This window comes from Macaca fascicularis, chromosome 6, assembly GCF_037993035.2.
Source record: "Macaca fascicularis isolate 582-1 chromosome 6, T2T-MFA8v1.1".
Lineage (NCBI taxonomy): Eukaryota > Metazoa > Chordata > Mammalia > Primates > Cercopithecidae > Macaca > Macaca fascicularis.
The window spans coordinates 155,120,955-155,148,590 of record NC_088380.1 but is presented as its reverse complement, the minus strand read 5'-3'; the positions used below and the strand labels follow the sequence as shown (position 1 = coordinate 155,148,590).

Genomic DNA, 27,636 nt, shown 5'->3' with positions numbered 1-27,636 from the left:
CACAATAAAAATACAAGTCAAGACTAAGAAAATCACTCAAAACAATGCAATTACATGGAAATTAAGCAACATGCTCCCCAAATGACTTTTGGGTAATTAATAAAATTAAGGTCGAAATCAAGAAGCTCTTTGAAACTAATGAGAAGAAAGACACAACATACCAGAAACTCTGGGATACAGCTAAGGCAATGTTAAGAGGAAAATTCTTAGTACTAAATGCCCACATTAAAAAGTTATAAAAAGCTCAGATTAGCAACCTAATATCACAACTCAAAGAATTAGAGAAGCAAGAACAAATCAATTCTGAAGCTAGCAGACAACAAGAAATAGCCAAAATCAGAGCTGTACTGAAGGAAACTGAGACAAAAACAACATTCCAAAGATCAACAAATATGAGAGCTGTTTTTTTTTTTTTCTTTTGAAACACTAAGATAAGCTGTTAGCTAGACTAATAAACAAAGAAAGAGAGAACATCAAAATAAACACAATTAAAAATGATGAAGGGCATGTTATCTCTGACCCCACAGAAAGAAAAATGTCAATATAATACTACTGTGTTCACTCTATGCATACAAACTAAAAATCTAGAAGAAATGGATAAATTCCTGTACACATACACCCTCCCAAGACTGAGCCAGGAGCAATAATGAGCTCCAAAACCGAATCAGTAATAAATAGCCTACAAACCAAAAAAATCCCAGGACCAGATGGATTCAAAGGTGAATTTTACCAGTTGTACAACGAAGAGCTGGTACCACTCCTATTGAAACTATCCTAGAAAATCGTGGAGAAGGCACTTCTCCCCAACTCATTTGATGAGGACAGCATCATCCTGATACCAAAACCTGGCAGAAAGACAACAAAAAGAAAACTTCAGGCCAATATCCTTGATGAAAATTGACATAAAAATCCTCAACAAAATACTTGTAAACCAAACCCAGCAGCATATCAAAAAGTGAATCCACCATGATCAAGTAGGCTTAATCTTGGGATGCAAGGTTGATTCAACATACACAAATCAATAAAGGTAATTTATCACATAAACAGAACTAAAGACAAAAACCACAAAATAGATGCAAAAAAGCTTTTGATAAAATTCAACATCACATCATGTTAAAAACTCCCAAAAAGCTAAGTTTGAAGGAGCATACCTTAAAATAACAAGAAGGATGCATGACAGATTCACAGCCAACCTCATACTGAATGAGCAAAAGCTGGAAGTATTTCCCTTGAAGACTGGCACAAGACAAGGATGCCCTTTCTCACCACTCCTATCCAACACAGTATTGGAAGTCCTGGCCAGAGCAGTCAGGCAAGAGGAAAAATAAAGGGCATCCAAATGGGAAGACAGAAAAAGTCAAACTCTCCCTGTTTTCAGACAACATGATTCTCTACCTAGAAAATCTCATAATCTTGGCCTAAATGTTCCTTCAGCTGATAAACAACTTCAGCAAAGTTTCAGAATACAAAATCAACATAAAAAAATCACTAGCATTCCTATACATGAAAAACAGTCAAGCTGGAGACAAATCAGGAATTCAATTCCATTCACAACTGCCACAAAAAGAATAAAATACCAAGGACTACATCTAACCATGGAAGTGAAAGATCTCTACAATGAGAATTACAAAACACTTCTCAAAGAAATTAGAGATGATACACAAAAAAAGGAAAAACACTCCATGCTCATTGATAAAAAGAGTGAATGTTGTTAAAATGGCTGTATTGTCTAAAGCAATTTAGAGATTCAAAGTTATTCCTATCAAACTACCAATGGTATTCTTCACAAAACCAGAAAAAATGATTTTAAAATTCACATGGAACCATAAATGAGCCCAAATAGCCAAGGCAACCCATGCAAAAAGAATAAAGCTGGAGGCATTATGTTACCTGGCTTCAAACTGTATGACAGGGCTACAGTAACCAAACCGAGAAGATACTGGTACGAAAACAGACACATAGATCAATGGAACAGAATAGAGAGCCCAAAAATAAGACCACACACGTACAACCATTTGATCTTCAACAAAGCTAATGAAAACAAGCAATGGGGAAAGGACTCCCTATTCAATAAATAGTGCTAGAATAACTGGCCACATGGAGAAGATTGAAACTGAACCTCTTCTTTATACTATAGACAAAAATCAACTCAAGATGGATTAAAGATTTAAACGTGAAACCCCAAACTATAAAAACCCTAGAGGACTTGGGGTTTAGGCACTACCATTCTGGACATAGGTACAGGCAAAGATTTCATGGCAAAGATGTCAGAAGCAATCACAAGTCTTTTGCTTTAAGGTATTTAATTTTCTCCAAAGAAATGAATTAACCTGCGGAGTTTAATAATTTAAATTAGTATGCAAATATATCAGGACAAATAAAAAGTACAATTAAATTCAAACAATTCAATATTGAAAATAAAACATCAACTAGAAAGGCAATCACAACAAAAGCAAAAATTGACAAGTGGGATCTAATTAAACTTAAGACCTTCTGCAGAGCAAAGAAAACTATCAACAGAGTAAACATAACCTACATAGGAGAAAATATTTGCAAACTATGCAACTGACAAAGGGCTAATAGCCAGTATCTATATAGAACTTAAACAAATTTATAGGAAACAAACAAAAACCCCATTAAAAAGTAGGCAAGGGATATGAACAGACACTTTTCAAAAGAAGACCTATACATGCAGCCAACAAGCACAAGAACTCAATCTCACTGATCATTAGAGAGATGCTATTCAAAGCCACAATGAGATGCCATCTCACACAAATCAGAATGGCTATTATTTAAAAGTCAAAAAATAACGGATGGTGGTGAGGTTGCAGAGAAAAGGGAATACTTATATGCCATTGATGGGAGTGTAAATTAGTTTAATCATTGTGGAAAGCAGTGGGTGATTTCTCAAAGAGCCAAAAACAGAACTATAATTCAACCCAGCAATCCCGTTACTGGGTATGTACCCAAAGAAATATAAATCATTTTATCATAAAGACACAGCGATGTGTATATTCATTGTAGCACCATTCACAATAACAAAGACATGGAATCAACCTAAATGCCTGTCAATGACAGATTAAAGAAAATGTGGTATATATACACCATGGAATGCTATGCAGCCATAAGAAAGAATGAGATTATGTCTTTTGCAAGAACATGGATGGAGCTGGAGGGCATTATCCTTAGCCAAGTAATGCAGGAACAGAAAAGTAAATACCATATTTTCTTATTTATAGGTTGAAGCTAAATAATAAGAACTCATGGTATTCCTAGAAAACAAATATTTTAATGATTACAATCATAAGACCAAGTAAAATTTAACAGTTTAAGGACAGAAATTATTTGGATAATCAAACAGTAATACTAGGTCAAAGTCTGAGAGAGGTCAAAATTCAAGAGAGGTTGTTGGAATTGTTTCATGGATATTTACCCTGGGTGCCTTTGCTAATTTGAAAGAAGGCAGCTGAGAGGCTGAGGAGAGAATCCGTCTTGTGGGTAGATACCTGGACATGAGGGGACTGCAGCTGGAGGTATGGCCTACCTGATGGGGCTGGGATCTTGAAGGACCACACATTGGGAGGAAGATGGAACCAGAATTAAACCAGCAGTCACAAGACAGTCAAGATGGGAGTCCAAAATTTCTAGTGCCTCCAGGTACCTACCAGAAGCAAGTGATAACTTTCTCTGAAGGGAGATAGTATTATTTTAGACCACACATTATTTCCACAAAGGAAGTTTCAAATACAATGCAAGGAACACAGTCAAAAACAAAAAAAGGAACAAGACAACATAAGGATAATGAACAGAAATAATAAGAGAAATTTAGAGATACTTCACATATTGGAATTAGTAGTAACACATTTTAAAAGAAATACATTTTGGCAATGTGTGAAGAAAAATAACAAGATCGGACAGTTCACAGAAGAATTGAAAAATACAAATAAAAATGTAGAACAATTGACAAAAGTGTTCTAGAAATGAAAAAAATAAAGTAAATATTTATTTTATTAAACTAACAACTCAATCTTCTGGGTTTTGACTTTTAAAACACTCAAATTGTTTCCTGTAGCCTTATTACTCAAAATGTAATGCCTTAATTTGAAATGATAAGAAAAGGTAATAAAATTTCACTCTTAAAAACTAAGATGTACATTTATAGAAATTCAATAAATAAAAAAAATCAGTAAAAATTAGAACATATTTTTAAATAAATAATAATATTAAAACTTAATGAAATAAAACTAAAGTAGCACATAAAGGAAACTTATGACCTTAAATCACAATTTTAAAGGAAGAAATGTTGAATTGTTTTCAGCTAAATATTCATCTCACTAAATTATAAAAACTGACAAACATCAGACTAACCCAAAGAAAGTAGAAAAAATGACACTATAAATACAATAAAATTGACTAAAATAATACCAGTTGAAATTGACCAAGAAAAGAAAAGAAGTAAGGCCTAAACAACAAGTCTTATGGATGAAAGGGGGACGGGTCTCACTAACAGCCCTGAAGACAGCAATGATAATCAGAGGATGTTATGATCCATTCTAGGTCAATATATGTCAAAGTTTAGATTAAAATGGACAAGCTATAGAAAATAAAATAGTAAAATGAACCAAATAGGAAATAGAAAATTTCAAGAAGTCTATGATATATATTTTTTAATTACTGTTTTAAAGGTTACCACAAATAAAAGTTATACCCTGATGATTTTATTGGTAAATTATAATAAATATTTAATGAAGGAATAGCAGTAATCTTACATAAACACTTCCAGAGACTAGCATAAGGAACAATATATCCCAGCTTGTTTGACGAGATCAGCACAAACTTGATACAATCATCAACCATCTGACAATAATAGTAAAGTTGCAGGTCAATCTCTTTTATTATTATAAGTGTAAACGACTAAGCAAAATATTGACAAACTGAATCTATAATATATAAAAACAAGAATTCATCATGACCATGTTGGGCCAAGACAACAACGGTAAAACGTGGGAAATGTCCTTTGAGGTTAGTATGAAATAAGTGTCAAAGGGTGACATATTCTTTTCACCCTTTTGAATGTATCCTTGTGTTCTCCCACACATGCTTTTCCCCGTGGGAGACTGACTCCTAGGAATAACATCAATGTGTTCTTTCCTCTTTGGCTTCAAGTTAGGTTCAGTCAATCAGAGGCATCTCTGGAAGACTGGAGAAAGTAAAATGAATGAAGACTTATTTTCCTGGTTCTTTCCCAGGGGATCTACATCTTGTCTTGTCTGCACACTTCAACCAAAAGAAACAGCTGTGTCTCAGAACCCTCTCCACACAGTCTCGTGGACTTATGTGTTCTGCTTTCACAGGTCAGACCTGGAGCTGGTAACAGAACAACCCTGTTATTAGCCCCGAGATACTTCTAAGTTTCTTTTGTTTTTTCTTCACCTTGACCAGCATTTAATTGCCCTTTATTAATTTTTCCTTAAATTACCCAATTTAGCATAATATATTTTTAACAAAATCCAAATAATAAATTTATTGTAGCTGTTTCTGCATAATATTGTACTATAGGTCTAATTATGTTAATGGCAGTAATTGGATATCAGTATGTAGAAAAAAGGAGAGTCATAATTTTATTTGATTTTTATTGATTATCCTTATTGATTACCTTCTAAGTGCGAGGCATTTTGCAAGGTCACTGAGAGAGCATGATGCACATTAAACTTACTGTCCTCATGAGTCTTAGAGTTTTATTATTATAAAAGCAAGCAACATGCAGAGAAATCCAAAGAAGTAGAAAGGCTGGATCAGTTAGGAAATGTGACACTTGGTAATACAAACCTGAGTCATGTGTGGAACTAAATCAGAGGAATAGAGGGGAAGTTGCCCAACATAAGATCTAAAAAGATAGAACACATTCATGTATTTGGGGGAATAAGAATTGGAGAGATCAAAGGTTCACTTCTAAGAAGATTCAGCCTTTACTAAATGGTCTTTTCACTAGAGATATTTGGCTTCTTTCTATTGCTGGCAGGACTTATATAGCGTTTGTTGAAGTCTAAAACAAAACATATGATACTCATTAATAATATGCTGTCCCTTAGAAAGAGATGAAGACGTGCAGTTAAAATATATGGGGACTTTTCCTATTTTTGACTGCAACACATAGTAGGAAACTATATATATATATATATATATATATATATATATATATATATATATATTTTGAGATGGAGTTTGGCTCTTGTTGCCCAGGCTGGAGTGCAATGGCGTGATCTTGGCTCACTGCAACCTCTGTCTCCCGGATTCAAGCGCTTCTCCTGTCTCAGCCTCCCAAGTAGCTGGGATTATAGGCATGCACCACCACGCCTGGCTAATTTTGTATTTTTAGAAGAGACAGTGTTTCTCCGTATTGGTCAGGCTGATCTCGAACTCCTGACCTCGAGTGATCCTCCTGCCTTGGCCTCTCAAAGTGCTGGGATTACAGGCGTAAGTCACCATGCCCAGCGAAAATAAATTTTTAATTGCAAACCAAACACAAATATACACACATACATCTGAAACAGACATTTCACAAAACTGCCGTTACACTGTGTGCAGTGTACTGCAAATTTTCTATTCTACTTTCTTCCAGTTTATTCTATTAAAAGAAAGGCTATAACCCAGTTTGAGTTCATGGCTACTTGTATTTTCTTTTTTAGATAAAACATAATTCAACCAACTCTCTATAGGGTGATTTCCATTTTGCAGTATCAGAAAAACCCATATTACTTATATATATTTATATTTATGGAAATGACTTTGTGATGAACTCCTAGCAACTATACAAATTTACACTCCCACCAGCAATATCACTAACTTCAAAAATCTACCGTGTCTTTTCCTTTTTGATTGATTTAGAGGATACAAGTGAAGATTTCTTACATGCATATATATTGCAGAGCGGTAAAGTTTGGTCTTTTAATGAACATTGTACTCAATAGGTTATTTTTTCTTTTTAAGCACTTTTTTTATTGCAAAGAACATTCAAATATAGATGGAGATATTATTAAATTTACTTTTCAGTATCTATCAATTGTTTATATACTTTTTATATATATTGATGTGATAAATTATAGTAATATCCTTTCTAATATGTAATCATCTCATTTTAAGATAATTCCTACTTATTCACTGTGTACTATTCTTCAACATGCTACTACATTGTATAGGCTTCTTTTTATTATCTTTTTGTATTTCTAGGATTTTTAATATAAAATGATTGCTATCCTCTAAGCATTTTTTTATTTTAGATAACAAGGAAGGGAGCTGGATTTGAAGAACATTTTATGAACAGAAGCAAAGGCCAAGACTTTTTGATGTCTTAACCAATGTGCTTCTTACCTTTAACTGTAGTCCAAAGAAACTGGGCTGCCGCTGGTGGATGTTGTTAGGAAAATATCAGGGACTTCCTGCTCCCATCTTGATGAGGCCACTTCAAAAATACCAAATGCTGCTCCTTTGTTACCTTCCTGAAACTATTACCTGTGGGCATTTTAGATTTTTCCTGTGAGGAAAGGAAATTGGGAAGGCTGGAGAGAAGTTGCAATTTAAAATATAAGGTCAAGGTAAACTTCAATTATTTAAAAAGCTACAGTTGAACAGAGTGAAGAGTCAGGTCAAGAGGTCAAAGGTCCTGAAGCTAACATGTGGGTGGTGTTCTAGGGGACAGGGAGACTCCTGTGGCTGGGGAAAAGGCATAAGGGAAATAGTAGTAGGTTTTGAGTTCAAAGATTAAGAATCATTTTGACATCAGACTCTTCAGGAGCCACAGTGAAGCAGAAGTGGGAAGGGAGCAGGGTTAACTGCAGAGATTTACAGGCTTGTTAAGGCTTTGGCTTTTGTGTTGAAAGAGCTGAGAAACAGTTACATGATTTAAATAATGGAGTGAGTACTAAAAGACATTTTTTTCAGTGCTATATTGGGAATAAATAGGGAGAGCAAAGGTGAAATTCAGGAGAGCAGTTATAAGACTGTATTACAGTATTACAAGAAAGATGTGTCCAGATTCCGGGAGTGATGGAAGTAAGTTTCTTTATGTATTTTGAAGGGAGTTCTGAAAGCATTTGCCCCCAGATAAATTTGCTTCCTTACTCCTTAGGGTGCTCAGAAGCTAGACTGTAGCTGGTAAACAGAGGTAGCGACTGACAAAGATCTACAGACAGTGGTGGTGGAACAGAAAGCAATGACATCTGGAGTTACAAACAATGGGATATGGCCATCATTTCACTGTATTTACTGAACAAGTAAAACTTGGACAAATTCTCATTCTCAACAACCCAGACAGTACACATGTAGAGGGCACCCCAAGCTTTTTCACATCATGGTACCCATAGGAAATAATATATACAAGGCCACAGAGGTAAAGGCATAATGTCACCCGTCATGGGCAGAAATTACCCTGGAGAGTCCTGTTTTCAGGTAATGATGCCACCTGTGAGACTGAGAGAGCACATATTTTACCAACATTTGATTAAATGAAGGTTAGTAGTTTCTTTAATTACTGCAGTTAACTTTTGCTTCTAAGCCATACACATCAGCAGCCACAGCTCAGGCCACTAGTGTCCACAGACAATATTAGGTTAGTGCAAAAGCCGGGCTTGTCTTGGAGCTGATGCAAACAGAAGCGAGCTGACCATTTTCTCTTGGGTATTTCTTCTTCCAACCCTTTCCCTCCAGACTCTCAAGATAAACATTGTTACTAGTGTTGTATTTATCTGAGTTTAAGCTGACTCTGACCAAAGGAAGTCCCAGATTTAGGGATAGCATGTGAAGTAGATAACTGAGGTTCTATGTAGGCCTCTCTGCATTTAGGCTTAGTTTCACCTTTCATAGTCACCAGGAAGGACCCAGATGAGGGCCTGGACCTCAGCACTGCCTTAGTCCACATTATCAGGCAGTATTCATGGTAACTTGAGCTTCCAAAGCAAATCACTTAGACTCCTAGGAAGAAATATTGCCATAAACAACTGACAAATATCAGAACACTATAAACTAATGAAAGCAATTATTGCAAAAAACAGATATGAGTTGAACATAAACATAATTAGCTTGGGATCTTAGATATATGTAAAACTCTATAACAAATAAACAGAATTAACTTTCTTCTTAAGCATACAGGGAGCATTAATAAAAATGAGCCATATTTTAGGCCATAAAGGAAGCCTCAGTAAATTCCAAGGAACCACAGGCTATGTGCTCTGAAATACATGTGATAGTATTTACAATTCATAACGAATTATAAATGCATTGCATATTAATATATTTAAATATTCCCTGAGTTAAATATAGAATCTTAATGGAAATTGTACACTATTAAATGACTATGGCAGTAAAAATACTTGTTATTCTTGCAAGCAAACTCTTTAACAAACACTCCAAAATGTGTACAGTGTACATATATGCTTGTAAAAAATAATCCTAAACATGTACAATGGCCCAGGATACACAATAGACATACATTCTTACTCATATAAACAATCTAAAGTGGTTCCAGATTTTTGGGGAAGTGGTGTTCTCCTTCATACAATTATCTAGACAAATAGTGGAATACAGGCTGTTTAGTTTTCAACAGGTGGCTTTCACGGTACTACATCATAAGAGCCAACTATCAGTTATAAGATAAATAAAAAAATCACAACTAGATATCACTAAGCTTTCACTAAAGTGGCTAGAATCAGTTTGATAATGCAAAATGCTGATCAGCGTATGTGGCAACTGCAAAACTTGTTCATTGTTTATGTAAGTGTAAATGGACTCAATTACTTTGGAAAGATGTATTATTTATTATGGCTAATAAAACAAATACAGCCATGCATGGTGGCCCATGCCTGTAATCCCAGCACTTTGGGAGGCCAAGGTGAGTGGATCACGAGGTCAGGTGGATCTTCTGAAGTCGGGAGTTTGAGACCAGCCCAGCCAACATGGTGAAACCCCGTCTCTACTAAAAATACAAAATGAGCCAGGCGTAGTGGTGCGCGCCTGTAGTCTCAGCTACTTGAGAGGCTGAGGCAGGAGAATCACTTGAACCTGGGAGGTGGAGGTTGCAGTGAACTGAGATTGCGCCACTGCATTCTAACCTGAGCAACAGAGTAAGACTCCATCTAAAAGAAAAACAAAAACAAAAAACAAAAAAGCCATATATACGTATATATATACACACACATACACACACACATATATATATATACTAAGACCAAGCATTTCTATTGTAAACATGATACATATATGCACTCAGATTGACTCCGTTTCCTCTCACCTCACGAAGAATAATTCCTCTTTCTTCTAGATCATTACTTCCCCCTTTCTCCCATATCTTTCCCATCTGAATACAGCTAATTTTATCCCATGTCATAAACATTCTCTTACTTCCATATTCCTTTCCAGCTATTGTGTCATTTCTTCATTTATAATTGGAACAAAATTCATAAAAAATTGTTAACTGATTGCTGTCTAATTTCTTTTACCCATTTCCTCCTAATCCTATACTAAGCGGATTTAACATGTATCACTCTGCTGACTCATGTTAAGGTCAGTAACGACATCTATATTGTTAAAGACACGAGTGGATTCCCACATCTCAGCTTTGCTATCTAACATCAGCATTTGATATGGTTTGTTACTCTCTTCTTCTTTTTGATGCACTTTAAAACACTTGGCTCCCATGTTATCAAATTCTCTTATTTATTTATTTATTTTTTGTATAATTTCTTTCTTTTTAACAAGATCTTAATTTTTGCTGTTGTTGCTATTCCTGTGCTAGGAGAAAAGAGTCCTTTTCTCTATTTCCCTAAGTGATCACATCCAGCTCATGAATTTTAATTCCACTTATATGTCGATGACTCCCAAATTTATATCTCCAATAACTGTTCCTGAATTTCAGATTCTTTATGTCCCCACTATGATGTTGTAATGCCGTTGTTGTGGAATCAGGAGGACCAGAGAGAGATCTTGGGGTGTATACAGGAGGGTATCTTTATTATTGAGTGCACTCAGGCTCAGCAGACTCAATGTCCAAAGACTGGGCACAAAACAAAGACAGCACTTGACTTTTATACACACTTCACAAAAGGGAGTGGGCTAGCTTGAAGCAAGCTTACAGTGGCGTGAAGGCAGGGATACAGAGGCAGGACAAAGACTCTTAACGAAACTGTAACAGGTTCGTAACTCAGGATTGCACGTGACCATTGCCATGCAACTCAGATGTCTGTTATCTAGGTTTTGCTCTAACAAGCCTTGCCCTGGTTTATCTCATCACCTTCACTACGGTGCCCAGACAGCTGTAGTTCAGGCCTGTTCAGCCTTCTCATGACCTTTGCTGTACTTCTTAGATAAAACAGAATACTTGAAATTACTAGTTACAGAGAACAAGAATCTACAAACTCATACCATAAAACAAAGGACTTTTGTTTTTCTTCTCCTTATGTTGAGGGAGCACTGGCAGAGTCTCCAGAGCACATTAGATAATATTATTAAGACTTTTCCTGGGTCTGAGCTGTGTTCGTTGCTGCCTCTGGGACAAGTCAGCCTAACACAGGAAAGCTTATTTCTCTTTCTTTTTAATTTTATTTTTCTTTAATTTTCCGCCTCACTGTCAGTGCTCTGTTTATATCTTTTTGGGTTTGTGCATCGGTTTGTGTGGCTCCACTGTTAGCATCTTGTGTAGCTCCAACTGTTAGCATCTTGTATCTCTTTGTTAATGGGCTTTCTCTGAATACTCTGTCCATGTACCTTGTGCCAGAAGCTACATGCAGTCAACACACCCTGTGAGTATCTCTCCATCAATGAGTGATGAGAGTTGGTGTATAAATATGCCACCATCCTTGCCTTTTGGGTAGGATAAACCTGGTGTTGATGCTTCATACTACCTCTAGAATCCCACTGTGGAAGAAAGATTCATTTTCCCACTGTGATAACCTGCTGGATGACACCCTGTTCCTTGACTCCCTTCATTTTTCTGCCTCACCTTCCCAGTCTCCTACTGATGTTTCCCAAACAGACTACCTTATAGTCAAATCTTTACACAGAATCACCTTCTGGAGGAATCCAAACTAAGATATATATCTAACATGTATCTCAAACTTAACATGTGAAGATATATATTTTTTTTTTCCCAAACATCAGCCAGCAGGAGAAAAGAGAGACAGACCGGCACACCTCTCTGACACTGGTCAAACAGTACAAAATCCAGTAATGCAAGGAGTAATTTCTGGAAAGTTAGTGCACGGTATGGTGAAGAAAGGCAATATAACTGTATTGTATACTTGCAATTCGCTAAGAGGTTAGGATAAACTAAGTTGAATCTTTTTGTTAACACACATATACAGACACACAATGGTAACTATGTAGAGATAAGGGATGTGTTTCTTTGATTGTGGGTATAATCTTTCAATGTATAGGTACATCAAAACATCAGGTTGTAAATCTTAAACATGTACAATTTTTATATGTCAGTGACATCTGAATACAGTTGTTAAGATTATTCAAATTTGTTATTTTAATATATTTAAATTTTATTTAAATTATATATTCCATATGTACCAATAAAAACCTGCATTATCATCTCCAAAAGTGCCATAGTTCTTGTAAATTCTGAGACTAATTTTTTCTTTTAATGTTGATTATTAGTCCTTAAAGTTTTTAGTAGATTCTGATTTTTCTTTAAAAAGTGTACATCCCCGCATTAGAGAACATTTCCTAGAAACTGGACACGTATTTTAGACTGAAGGAAGCTCAGTTCCACAAGCGTCACAAACGACTCTCATTCCTTCCCAGGAGATGTTCTCTGTAACCCAAGTGAGAGGAATGGTCTGGGACCAGCTTTTAATAGACTGTAATATTTGCTAGCACCATAATGTCTTTATTTTACTAAATAGCATGAGACTGGTTAGTGAGGGCAAGAATATTTTCTATGCCTGGGCCAAGCCCTTGTTCAACTATAAACATATCTTTCAATAATCTTTAGCCCTAATTATCACCTCTGTTCATAATGGAGACTAGAGATTTGTGGAGGCTTCTTCTTAAATCAGAAAAATTACTTGGAGCAGAAGAATAGTGTACTTGTATCGTCTATGTGTGTATATTAGAGAACCTATTCTGTAAATCCAAAACTGGAAAATCACTAACTTCCAAACAAGAAACTCAACTTAATATAAGCCTCCTTGGACTGATGACATTTTTAATGAAACATTTCAGAGTGTGATGCTTTACATATGTTCTCATTTTGCCTTTTCCTTTCCACTACAATCATGACAGTGGTACATAAACCCCAAAGGCCCAGATACTATTGTGTACTTATTGCATTTATCTCTGTCAAGGCAAACTTTCTAGAATGCTTTTTTAAAATCCTGTGTTATTGAAAAATGTATCCACATTAGTATGGCCACATCTCACCTATGGACAGAAGCATCTAACTCTACTGACACCACCCTTGTAATCTTCCCTTTCATTCCAAAGACCTTGGAAGTTAGCATTTACCTAATTAGAAACCACAGAGCATTCCATTAAAAAATTCTGACTTCTTGGCTTCTCCAGTGGAGGTTCTGATTGAGTAGGACCGGAAAGAGGACTAGGGAATTGTATCAACTAACAGCTCCCTATTCTGCCTCCTAAGATCTATCTGATTTTCTCTCTGGATGCACAGGATACTTAGCAGACAGATAGATCAGATGACTAATATTCTCATGAAAACAGTGGACCAATATCATGACATAGGTGGTACCTATCCAAATCAGATAAGCTAGTTTCATCACACTCCATTTCCCTCATCACACAAGTTCTTTTGGGAATTTCAAGCCCATCAAAGTGGACCCGTTATTGTTACATTATCAGTGGAATTTTAGCCACATCAAACCTTGCAATGAAACATGAATTAAATATCAGGTGTAGAAAGATTACAGTGACATCAAATTCATCATCCTTGGATCTGTAGTTACCGCTCCATTAGGTTTTGAAGCATCAGCAGGCATGTTGTCAAGGGGAAAGGAACTCTGGAGCATGTCTCACTAGCATTGGAATGCTTGGCTCTGCTTCCACTTATAACTTGTTGGCTTGAGTTATTCACGTGCCCCCCTGCAAGCACAGTCTGTTCAGGATATTATATCTCCTACATGTTCATACATCAGTGTGCTGTATTCACTACTATAATTCTTGGTCAGATATAGACTGTCACTGCTTCAAACTTCAAAATTTAGAGATGGTAATCCTGCCAAACATAACCTTGTATAATAGGCCCTTCTTTCCCCTTCCTAGTAGGAGATTCTAACTGTTCTCTTGTGAACGAAGAGAATAAAGGATCTGACTTATTTAATATTTCTGCTCATATTGCATATTTGTTAAAGTTTATGATAGGTTATATGCTCAAAATAATATTGGCCAACTTTAGCTCTCCTATGCTATGGTGACTTTGCATGAAATTTTGGAGGCTCATGTTTTTATATGAAATTAAGTGTGCACAAACACATGAGTTAATAGCAATTACTACAACTGGAATTCGTGGTTCTGGATTTAAAATGAAAATATATCCTTATAAGAGATAGGTTTGGTGTGCTATGCAACAGGGTAAATTTGGAAAGTAGAAGAATTATCTTTTATTGGAACTAAGTTATCTCATGGAAAATTGATAGCTGATTTGTTAGAAGCTTTACAACTACCTGCTCAGATACCAGGATTTCATTGTGGATCACCCAGGTCAGAATGATAAAGTTCCTAAAGGTAATGATTTTATTGACAGAGCTGAAATGTCTGCCATTCAAGCAGCATATTCCAAACATGAAAGCTCCACCTTTAAACAATGAGGAACTTTGTTCATTTTTTAAAATATTCTTTTTTTATAGTAGAGACATATTTATTGATGTTGAACTTTTACAAAAAACTTTTCTATGTCAAGTGTAATCATTTTCAAATCTCCTTAAGAAAATTTTACCCCTCTTTGTGTCCCACATTAATAATGTATATTGCTACTTATGGCATTCGTTCTTTTATTTATTTATTTATATTAATTTTTTATTTTTGTAAGTTATTGGGAAACAGGTGGTGTTTGGTTAAAAATATTCTTTACAGGGGGGGCGGAGCAAGATGGCCAAATAGGAGCAGCTCCAGTCTCCAACTCCCAGCGCTAGCGACACAGAAGACCGGTGATTTCTGCATTTTCAACTGAGGTACTGGGTTCATCTCACTGGGGAGTGCCGGACGATCGGTGCTGGTCAGCTGCTGCAGCCCGACCAGCGAGAGCTGAAGCAGGGCGAGGCATTGCCTCACCTGGGAAGCGCAAGGGGGAAGGGAGTCCCTTTTCCTAGCCAGGGGAACTGAGACACACAACACCTGGAAAATCGGGTAACTCCCACCCCAATACTGCGCTTTAAGCAAACAGGCACACCAGGAGATCATATCCCACACCTGGCCGGGAGGGTCCCACACCCACCGAGCCTCCCTCATTGCTAGCACAGCAGTCTGTGATCTACCTGCAAGGCAGCAGCGAGGCTGGGGGAGGGGCGCCCGCAATTGCTGAGGCTTAAGTAGGTAAACAAAGCTGCTGGGAAGCTCGAACTGGGTGGAGCTCACAGCAGCTCAAGGAAACCTGCCTGTCTCTGTAGACTCCACCTCTGGGGACAGGGCAATAACAAACACAGCCAAAACCTCTGCAGACGCAAACGACTCTGTCTGACAGCTTTGAAGAGAGCAGTGGATCTCCCAACACGGAGGTTGAGATCTGAGAAGGGACAGACTCCCTGCTCAAGTGGGTCCCTGACCCCTGAGTAGCCTAACTGGGAGACATCCCCCACTAGGGGCAGTCTGACACCCCACACCTCACGGGGTGGAGTATACCCCTGAGAGGAAGCTTCCAAAGCAAGAATCAGACAGGTACACTCGCTGTTCAGAAATATTCTATCTTCTGCAGCCTCTGCTGCTGATACCCAGTCAAACAGGGTCTGGAGTGGACCTCAAGCAATCTCCAACAGACCTACAGCTGAGGGTCCTGACTGTTAGAAGGAAAACTATCAAACAGGAAGGACACCTACACCAAAACCCCATCAGTACATCACCATCATCAAGACCAGAGGCAGATAAAACCACAAAGATGGGGAAAAAGCAGGGCAGAAAAGCTGGAAATTCAAAAAATAAGAGCGCATCTCCCCCGGCAAAGGAGCGCAGCTCATCGCCAGCAATGGATCAAAGCTGGACAGAGAATGACTTTGACGAGATGAGAGAATAAGGCTTCAGTCCATCAAATTTCTCAGAGCTAAAGGAGGAATTACGTACCCAGCGCAAAGAAACTAAAAATCTTGAAAAAAAAAGTGGAAGAATTGATGGCTAGAGTAATTAATGCAGAGAAGGTCATAAACGAAATGAAAGAGATGAAAACCATGACACGAGAAATACGTGACAAATGCACAAGCTTCAGTAACCGACTCGATCAACTGGAAGAAAGAGTATCTGCGATTGAGGATCAAATGAATGAAGTGAAGCGAGAAGAGAAACCAAAAGAAAAAAGAAGAAAAAGAAATGAACAAAGCCTGCAAGAAGTATGGGATTATGTAAAAAGACCAAATCTACGTCTGATTGGGGTGCCTGAAAGTGAGGGGGAAAATGGAACCAAGTTGGAAAACACTCTTCAGGATATCATCCAGGAGAACTTCCCCAACCTAGTAGGGCAGGCCAACATTCAAATCCAGGAAATACAGAGAACACCACAAAGATACTCCTCAAGAAGAGCAACTCCAAGACACATAATTGCCAGATTCACCAAAGTTGAAATGAAGGAAAAAATCTTAAGGGCAGCCAGAGAGAAAGGTCGGGTTACCCACAAAGGGAAGCCCATCAGACTAACAGCAGATCTCTCGGCAGAAACTCTCCAAGCCAGAAGAGAGTGGGGGCCAATATTCAACATTCTTAAAGAAAAGAATTTTAAACCCAGAATTTCATATCCAGCCAAACTAAGTTTCATAAGTGAAGGAGAAATAAAATCCTTTACAGATAAGCAAATGCTTAGAGATTTTGTCACCACTAGGCCTGCCTTACAAGAGACCCTGAAGGAAGCACTAAACATGGAAAGGAACAACCGGTACCAGCCATTGCAAAAACATGCCAAAATGTAAAGACCATCGAGGCTAGGAAGAAACTGCATCAACTAACGAGCAAAATAACCAGTTAATATCATAATGGCAGGATCAAGTTCACACATAACAATCTTAACCTTAAATGTAAATGGACTAAATGCTCCAATTAAAAGACACAGACTGGCAAACTGGATAAAGTGTCAAGACCCATCAGTCTGCTGTATTCAGGAGACCCATCTCACATGCAGAGACACACATAGGCTCAAAATAAAGGGATGGAGGAAGATTTACCAAGCAAATGGAGAACAAAAAAAGCGGGGGTTGCAATACTAGTCTCTGATAAAACAGACTTTAAACCATCAAAGATCGAAAGAGACAAAGAAGGCCATTACATAATGGTAAAGGGATCAATTCAACAGGAAGAGCTAACTATCCTAAATATATATGCACCCAATACAGGAGCACCCAGATTCATAAAGCAAGTCCTTAGAGACTTACAAAGAGACTTAGACTCCCATACAATAATAATGGGAGACTTCAACACTCCACTGTCAACATTAGACAGATCAACGAGACAGAAAGTTAACAAGGATATCCAGGAATTGAACTCATCTCTGCAGCAAGCAGACCTAATAGACATCTATAGAACTCTCCACCCCAAATCAACAGAATATACATTCTTCTCAGCACCACATCGTACTTACTCCAAAATCGACCACGTAATTGGAAGTAAAGCACTCCTCAGCAAATGTACAAGAACAGAAATTATAACAAACTGTCTCTCAGACCACAGTGCAATCAAACTAGAACTCAGGACTAAGAAACTCAATCAAAACCGCTCAACTACATGGAAACTGAACAACCTGCTCCTGAATGACTACTGGGTACATCACGAAATGAAGGCAGAAATAAAGATGTTCTTTGAAACCAATGAGAACAAAGATACAACATACCAGAATCTCTGGGACACATTTAAAGCAGTGTGTAGAGGGAAATTTATAGCACTAAATGCCCACAAGAGAAAGCAGGAAAGATCTAAAATTGACACTCTAACATCGCAATTAAAAGAACTAGAGAAGCAAGAGCAAACACATTCGAAAGCTAGCAGAAGGCAAGAAATAACTAAGATCAGAGCAGAACTGAAGGAGATAGAGACACAAAAAACTCTCCAAAAAATCAATGAATCCAGGAGTTGGTTTTTTGAAAAGATTAACAAAATTGACAGACCAATAGCAAGACTAATAAAGAAGAAAAGAGAGAAGAATCAAATCGACGCAATTAAAAATGATAAAGGGGATATCACCACCGACCCCACAGAAATACAAACTACCATCAGAGAATACTATAAACACCTCTACGCAAATAAACTGGAAAATCTAGAAGAAATGGATAATTTCCTGGACACTTACACTCTTCCAAGACTAAACCAGGAAGAAGTTGAATCCCTGAATAGACCAATAGTAGGCTCTGAAATTGAGGCAATAATTAATAGCCTACCAACCAAAAAAAGTCCAGGACCAGATGGATTCACAGCTGAATTCTACCAGAGGTACAAGGAGGAGTTGGTACCATTCCTTCTGAAACTATTCCAATCAATAGAAAAAGAGGGAATCCTCCCTAACTCATTTTATGAGACCAACATCATCCTGATACCAAAGGCCGGCAGAGACACAACAAAAAAAGAGAATTTTAGACCAATATCCCTGATGAACATCGATGCAAAAATCCTCAATAAAATACTGGCAAACCGGATTCAGCAACACATCAAAAAGCTTATCCACCATGATCAAATGGGCTTCATCCCTGGGATGCAAGGCTGGTTCAACATTCGCAAATCAATAAACATAATCCAGCATATAAACAGAACCAAAGACAAGAACCACATGATTATCTCAATAGATGCAGAAAAGGCTTTTGACAAACTTCAACAGCCCTTCATGCTAAAAACGCTCAATAAATTCGGTACTGATGGAACATACCTCAAATTAATAAGAGCTATTTATGACAAACCCACAGCCAATATCATACTGAATGGGCAAAAACTGGAAAAATTCCCTTTGAAAACTGGCACAAGACAGGGATGCCCTCTCTCACCACTCTTATTCAACATAGTGCTGGAAGTTCTGGCTAGGGCAATTAGGCAAGAGAAAGAAATCAAGGGTATTCAGTTAGGAAAAGAAGAAGTCAAACTGTCCCTGTTTGCAGATGACATGATTGTATATTTAGAAAACCCCATTGTCTCAGCCCAGAATCTCCTTAAGCTGATAAGCAACTTCAGCAAAGTCTCAGGATACAAAATTAATGTGCAAAAATCACAAGCATTCTTATACACCAGTAACAGACAAACAGAGAGCCAAATCAGGAATGAACTTCCATTCACAATTGCTTCAAAGAGAATCAAATACCTAGGAATCCAACTTACAAGGGATGTAAAGGACCTCTTCAAGGAGAACTACAAACCACTGCTCAGTGAAATCAAAGAGGACACAAACAAATGGAAGAACATACCATGCTCATGGATAGGAAGAATCAATATCGTGAAAATGGCCATACTGCCCAAGGTAATTTATAGATTCAATGCCATCCCCATCAAGCTACCAATGAGTTTCTTCACAGAATTGGAAAAAACTGCTTTAAAGTTCATATGGAACCAAAAAAGAGCCCGCATCTCCAAGACAATCCTAAGTCAAAAGAACAAAGCTGGAGGCATCACGCTACCTGACTTCAAACTATACTACAAGGCTACAGTAACCAAAACAGCATGGTACTGGTACCAAAACAGAGATATAGACCAATGGAACAGAACAGAGTCCTCAGAAATAATACCACACATCTACAGCCATCTGATCTTTGACAAACCTGAGAGAAACAAGAAATGGGGAAAGGATTCCCTATTTAATAAATGGTGCTGGGAAAATTGGCTAGCCATAAGTAGAAAGCTGAAACTGGATCCTTTCCTTACTCCCTATACGAAAATTAATTGAAGCTGGATTAGAGACTTAAATGTTAGACCTAATACCATAAAAATCCTAGAGGAAAACCTAGGTAGTACCATTCAGGACATAGGCATGGGCAAAGACTTCATGTCTAAAACACCAAAAGCAACGGCAGCAAAGGCCAAAATTGACAAATGGGATCTCATTAAACTAAAGAGCTTCTGCACAGCAAAAGAAACTACCATCAGAGTGAACAGGCAACCTACAGAATGGGAGAAAATTTTTGCAATCTACTCATCTGACAAAGGGCTAATATCCAGAACCTACAAAGAACTCAAACAAATTTACAAGAAAAAAACAAACAACACCATCAAAAAGTGGGCAAAGGATATGAACAGACATTTCTCAAAAGAAGACATTCATACAGCCAACAGACACATGAAAAAATGCTCATCATCACTGGCCATCAGAGAAATGCAAATCAAAACCACAATGAGATACCATCTCACACCAGTTAGAATGGCGATCATTAAAAAGTCAGGAAACAACAGGTGCTGGAGAGGATGTGGAGAAATAGGAACACTTTTACACTGTTGGTGGGATTGTCAACTAGTTCAACCATTATGGAAAACAGTATGGCGATTCCTCAAGGATCTAGAACTAGATGTACCATATGACCCAGCCATCCCATTACTGGGTATATACCCAAAGGATTATAAATTATGCTGCTATAAAGACACATGCACACGTATGTTTATTGCGGCACTATTCACAATAGCAAAGACTTGGAATCAACCCAAATGTCCATCAGTGACAGATTGGATTAAGAAAATGTGGCACATATACACCATGGAATACTATGCAGCCATCAAAAAGGATGAGTTTGCGTCCTTTGTAGGGACATGGATGCAGCTGGAAACCACCATTCTTAGCAAACTATCACAAGAACAGAAAACCAAACACCGCATGTTCTCACTCATAGGTGGGAACTGAACAATGAGATCACTTGGACTCAGGAAGGGGAACATCACACACAGGGGCCTATCATGGGGAGGGGGGAGGGGGAGGGATTGCGTTGGGAGTTATACCTGATGTAAATGATGAGTTGATGGGTGCAGCACACCAACATGGCACAAGTATACATATGTAACAAACCTGCACGTTATGCACATGTACCCTACAACTTAAAGTATAATAATAATAATAAATAAATTTTAAAAAAAATTCTTTACAAAAGGAAATGTGCCAATGAATTAAAAGGAGGTATAAAAGAAATTTGGCTAGACTATGAGAATTATCTAAAAAAATAATTCCTATATTGCTGTCCTTATTTGTTTAATCAGTGTTGTCATGCCATCAACAAAATCATCTGTGTAAAAGATGATTTTAAGAGCTCTAGACTCTTAATACACTTGTCACGAGATCACTTTCTTTCCTTTTCATTTGTTTGTGCCCATCAGTAAAATTGTCTGTCCCCTTACTCTCAGCTGTAGGTGTAGTTTTGATAACATCTGTATGAGGCAAGTTCCTAGCACCTGCCAGGACACACAATCACTCTGTGTCTTATCTCTCCTTATCTACATGTCTTCCTTATGTAGAGATTTCAAAAGACTCCTCAGTATAGTGGAGATACATGAGAAAGCAAGAGTGATCAGGACAGCCACTGTTTCCCTTTGGACCATTCCTTCCTGAGGTGGGTAATTTGTGACATATATTATGGTGACTTTCATGTGTAGAATTGCTGTCTGAATTTCTCCAGATCGTGTTTTTCTAATAATGATTTTTGCAACTTCTATGAAGAATAAATTAGACTCTCAAAAGTCCATGTGATATTAAATGCCACACAGAAGGTTATCCTGAACATTTTCCCATATGTATTTATTGTGCTTATTTCTTGTTGGCTTTAGGGGTGGAGGAGCAAAGGGACTACTCTTCATTAGTCTTCCCTAAAGGAATATAGAAGTTCTAACTGTCTTCTCAATTGGAAGGGTACAGAAAGTGGTCCCTCTTTCCAATTCTGTTCACTGAAGCTTTATGGGGTTTGTGTCATGAATATTATGAACTTTTCTCTACATATTTCTTTTAGGGTAACTGAAGAGGTCAAATGGCTCACTTCTCATTGTGGATCCAAGCTAGTTTTATCATCATGTTGGCATTTTATCTTTGTTCTGGTAAGTGCGTTTTGTAATCCTGGTTAGACATTCTGATGTCCTAGAAAATGCAGGCAAGATTTGATATCACCTGGGAATAAAATTCGTTGTTTCATTTGATTTAATATACTTGAACTGGTAAATCAAATAAACAGAGGACAAATGCCCTTTTAAAATTACATTGGTACCAGCCTGGCCAACATGGTGAAACCCCGTCTCTACTAAAAGTAAAAAAATTAGCCAGGCATGGTGGTGTGCACCTGTAGTTCCAGCTACTTGGGAGGCTGAGGCAGGAGAATCAATTGATCCCAGGAGGCAGAGATTGCAGTGAGCCAAGATCGCCACTATGCTCCAGCCGGGGTAACAGAGCAAGACTCCATCTCAAAAAAAAAAAAAATTACATTGGTGAATTCCCCTCTCTATGTTATAAAGGGAGAAAACTCTACAGTGAATATAAATGCCCAGTGAATTCTCTTCAAGTGCTTCAGCTAAACTCTTTCCCTATTTTGGAGGTCATATTCTCCAGTAAAATTTGTTAGGATAAACCTTCAGATCTGATATTTATAGTTACAAATTCTGACATCAAAGTATTGTATCAAGCCAGTCCTCATTGATAACTTTTAAGACATTTGGCCTGCCTTAAAACCCATGATTGTCTATTACTCTCATTATGACGGAATTATGTGGGCATTGGAAAAAGCAGTGAAAATAGAAGAGAGTTTGACTCTGAGTTCTAGTTAATTTCCTTTATATTTGAAGTAACTGTCATCCTTAGCCTTTAATTTCATCATCTATAAAATGTAGATAACAAATAAAATGGTATCCTCAAGGGAAGGTGTTGTTGGTTTAAAGCATGTAATGTATTTGAGACTGAGTGAGATCAGCTGTAAGAATCAGGACTATTACCAGTGTTGTAATCTGACCTTCCCATACACAGTGAGTGCCAGAGAAGACTCATTGTATGGCTTGTAGCTTCCCCCCTGAAAGAGCTGCATCCATGTCATCTTACAAGAGATGTGGATATATCATTGGGGAGACTAAGTTATTTAATACTTTTCGTTTGTGCAGATACTGCATTGTCTGAGTTGCCTGCTGTGTTGGCTGAGGTAAGTTACCTCTAATTTTTGAGAAAGTAGAAAACAATTTTTAAAAAGTTGTTAGTCAAAAACTAACTGTTAACATGGAAAATGTTCACAACAAAAATTGTGTATTACAACGTAAAACACTAGGTTATTGCTTCTCCAGGAGAAGATACAGCAATGTCAGCATTCCAGAAGTGTTTTTATTTATGCAGACATTTCTCCTTATTTACTAGCTCGGTGGTACTCTATTTTGTAGAATTTGAAGATATAATCCAATCTTTTATATTTCAACATTTAAATTGTTTCCAAGATTTTGCAATTACAGATCATGTTTCAGTGAATAATCTGTGCATATATATTTGCAAAGTAAACTTCTAGCTGTGAGAATGCTAGTATGAAATGTAAAAATATAGGTAGTTTTGTTATACATTTTACCATATTGGAAACAATATCCTCTTTAAGAGTGTTCCTAGTTTTTATGCACATTAACAATGAGAGTGTCTTTTTTTTTTTTTTTTTTTTTTTTTTTTTGAGACGGAGTCTCGCTCTGTCGCCCAGGCTGGAGTGCAGTGGCGCGATCTCGGCTCACTGCAAGCTCCGCCCCGCCGGGTTCACGCCATTCTCCTGCCTCAGCCTCCCGAGTAGCTGGGACTACAGGCGCCCGCCACGTCGCCCGGCTAATTTTCTTGTATTTTTAGTACAGACGGGGTTTCACCTTGTTAGCCAGGATGGTCTCCATCTCCTGACCTCGTGATCCACCTGTCTTGGCCTCCCAAAGTGCTGGGATTACAGGCTTGAGCCACCGCGCCCGGCCTGAGAGTGTCTTGATCTCCATAGTCTGTCACCATAGTGGGCTGTCAAAAATTTTCTGTTTATTTGGATACATTTATATGTTACATGCATAGATTGTATAGTGGTGAAGCTAGGGCTTTTAGGCTATCCTTTACACAAATAAGGTACATTGTACCCATTAAGTCATTTCTCATCATTCTTCCCCACTCCCTCACTCTTCCATGTGTCTCCATTTTCTATCCTTCCATACTCTATGTGCACAAGTATACATTATTTAGCTGCTACTTATAAGTGGGAATTTGTCTTTCTTCGTTTGACTTTCATGTAAGATGGCCTCCAGTTCTATCCATGCAAAAGACATAGTTTGGTTCTTTTTCATGGCTGCAAAGAAATCAACTGTGTATGTATACTACATTTTATTTATCCAAACATTCATTGATGGGCACTTAGATTGATTTTATGTCTTTACTATTGTGATTAGTACTGTGATAAACCTACAGATGCAAGTGTTTGTTTTTTTTTTTTTTTTTGACATAATGATTTCTATTCCTTTATGTAGATATCCAGTAGTTGGATTGCTGTGTTGAAAGGTGGTTCCATTTTTATTTCTTCAAAGTTCATGTTGCTTTTCAGAGATGTACCACTAATTTACATTCCCTTCAACAGTATATGAGTTCCCTTTTCTCCACATCCTCACTAACACCTGTTATTTTTTATCTTTTTAGTAATAATCATTCTAATTAGTGAAAGACGATATCCTATTGTGGATTTAATTTGCATTTCTCTCATGATTAGTAATGTTGAGCATTTTTTGTATGCTTGTTGGCCATCTGTATGTCTGCTTTTGAAAAATATCTATTCATGTCTTTGCCCACTTTTATTGAGATTATTATTTTGGTTTTGTTGTTGTTGTCAGTTGTTTGAGGTCCTCGTAAAATCTAGATATTAGTCCCCTGTCAGATTCATAGTTTCAAATACATTCTCCAATTCTACAGGTTGTCTGTTCATGCTGTTGTTTATTTATTTTGCTGTGCAGAGCCTTTTTAGTTTAAGTCCCATTTGTCTGGGTTTGTTTGTTTGTTTGTTTTTCATTTGCTTTTGAGGTTTTAGTCACAAATTCATTGCCTAGAATGATGTTGTTGTTGTTTGTGTGTTTGTGCTTAGGATTGCTTTGGCTATTCAGGCTTTCTTGCCTTCATATATATTTTAGAGTTGTTTTCCCTAATCCTGTGAAAAATGGTAACATTGGTACGTTTTTACATTGTTAGGGATTGTTTTGAATTTGTAAATTGCTTTGGGCATTATGGTCACTTTAATTATATTCTTCTAAACCATAAGCATGAAATATTTTTGCATTTGTTTCTGTTATCTACAGTTTACTTCATTGGTGTTTTATTGTTTTCCTTGTAGTGATCTTTCACCTCCTTGGTTGATTATATTCCTAGATATTTTACGTTTTGGGGTCTATTGTATGTGAAATTGTCTTCTTTTTCAAAAGATTTAAAATTTCTGTAGATCTTGTGTGTGGGAGTGAATATTATGTTTTAATTTCTCTAATTAGAAGTAAAATTTAACACCTTTTCTTATATTACAGAACCACTTTTCCAGGTCCTTTAGAAAATTTTTGATCATACATTTTAAACACTGTTCTCTTTGGCATTTTAAAAATCTCTCTATTATTTATGAGTTTCAATAATATCATCACTATATTATGCTACATATGTTGAAAATATCAACACATTATAACTTGATTGTGGCATTTATTTGCCATGCAAATGTTTTATGCGGTTAAATTTATTATTCTTTAGGTATATAACATATTGACATTAAGTCATATTTAGAAACTTTTCAACTTTCTGGTTTTAGAGAAATTCACCCTTGTTGACTTCTAATGTTCTTTTCGTTTTATGATTTACACTTAAGGCTCTGATATGTTGGGAGTGTATTTTTTAATAGAGTGTGAGATGTATCTTCAATTTTATCTTTTTCCAAGAAGCAAATAAGGTTTCCCAGGTTAATTTATTGAAATATATACCTTTGCTTGAGTTATTTGAGAAACTACCTTGATTATATGTTAGATTTCCAAACTTTATTATATATTTGATTTCCAAATGTACTTTGGTCTATTTATTGACTTTCTATTTTACCCTACTTCTTTGATCTGTATGACATTGTCAAAGTATAGAAGTTTTAAAACATGTTAAACATCTAGTAAAGCAAATTCATCAAGCATATAGTTTTTATTTTCCAGTTTTTAACTGTTGTTGAATATCTATTTTTCCCTGTGAAATATATATCAACTAAAGATGCTCAATCATCTTATCCAAGAACATAAAATCTGTTTCTTATTGTCCAAATATACTTTTCTGTTTGTGTTTTTCAGGACTTTTTTTTACTTTTATTTTAAGTTTAGGGTCACATGTGCAGGTTTGTTACACAGGTAAACTCATGTCATGGAGGTTTGTTGTACAGATTATTTCATCACCCAGGTATCAAGCCTAGTATACAATAATTATTTTTCCTGATCTTCTCTCTTCTCGCAGCCTTCACCTTCTGGTAGGCCCCAGTGTCTGTTGTTCCCCTGTATGTGTCCATGTGTTTTCATCATTTAGCTCCCCCTTATAAGTGATAAGATGCAGTATTTGGTTTCCAGTTCCTGCGTTAGTTTGCTAATAATAATGGCCTCCAGCTTCATTCATGTTCCTGAAAAGGTTATAATAGCATTCATTTTTATGGCTGCATAGTATTCCATGGTATATATAAAATTTGCTTTATCCAGTCTACCTTGGATGGACATTTAGGCTGATTACATGTCTTTGCTATTGTGAATAATGCTGCAATGAACATATGTGAGTATGTGTCTTTAGAAAGATTTATACTCCTTTTAGTATATACCCAGTAATGGGATTGCCGGGTTGAATGACATTTCTCTTTTTAGGTCTTTGGAAAATCACCACACTGCTTTCCACAATGGTTGAACTAATTTATACTCCCACCAACAGTGTATAGGCATTATTTTTTCTCTGCTATATTGCCAGTATCTGTTATTTTTTTACATTTATTAATAGCCATTGTGACAGGCGTGAGATGGTATCTCATTGTGGTTTTGACTCATTTTTCTAATCATCAGTGTTGTTGAACTTTTATTTGTATGCTTGTTGGCTGTGTGTATGTCTTCTTTTGAAAAGTGTTTATGTTCTTTGCCTAGTTTTTAATGGAGCTGTTTGATTTTTGTTTGTAAATTTAAGTTCCTTATAGATGCTGGATATCAGGCCTTTGTCAGATGCATAGTTTGCAAATATTTTCTCCCATTCTGTAAGTTGTCTCTTTACTGTGTTGACAGTTTCTTTTGATGTGTAGAAGCTATTTAGTTTAATTAAATCCCACTTGTCAATTTTCGCTTTTGTTGCAATTGCTTTTGGCACCTCTGTCATAAAATCTTTGCCTGTTTCTATGATCAGAGTGGTATTGCCTAGGTTGTCTTCCAGGGTTTTTATAGTTTTGGATTTTATATTTAAGATTTTAATAAATCTTAAGTTGATTTTTGTATATGGTGTAAAGATTTTGTATATGGTATTTCTGTCTTCTATAT

At 36.9% G+C, this 27,636-nt stretch overlaps 1 long non-coding RNA gene across 4 annotated transcripts in view; it reads left to right on the top strand.

Moving 5' to 3' along the window:
* Positions 1-27,636, top strand: part of LOC107130089 (uncharacterized) — a 171,389-nt gene that overhangs the window by 130,271 nt on the left and 13,482 nt on the right. For 3 of the 4 annotated variants that reach the window (XR_010587665.2, XR_010587663.2, XR_010587662.2), the window contains 3 exons: positions 21,619-21,713; positions 22,107-22,191; positions 23,239-23,276. The exons of the other annotated variant lie outside the window; for it this stretch is intronic. This is a non-coding gene — a long non-coding RNA (uncharacterized lncRNA). The remainder of the gene's footprint in view (positions 1-21,618; positions 21,714-22,106; positions 22,192-23,238; positions 23,277-27,636) is intronic. 4 annotated transcript variants of the gene reach the window in all.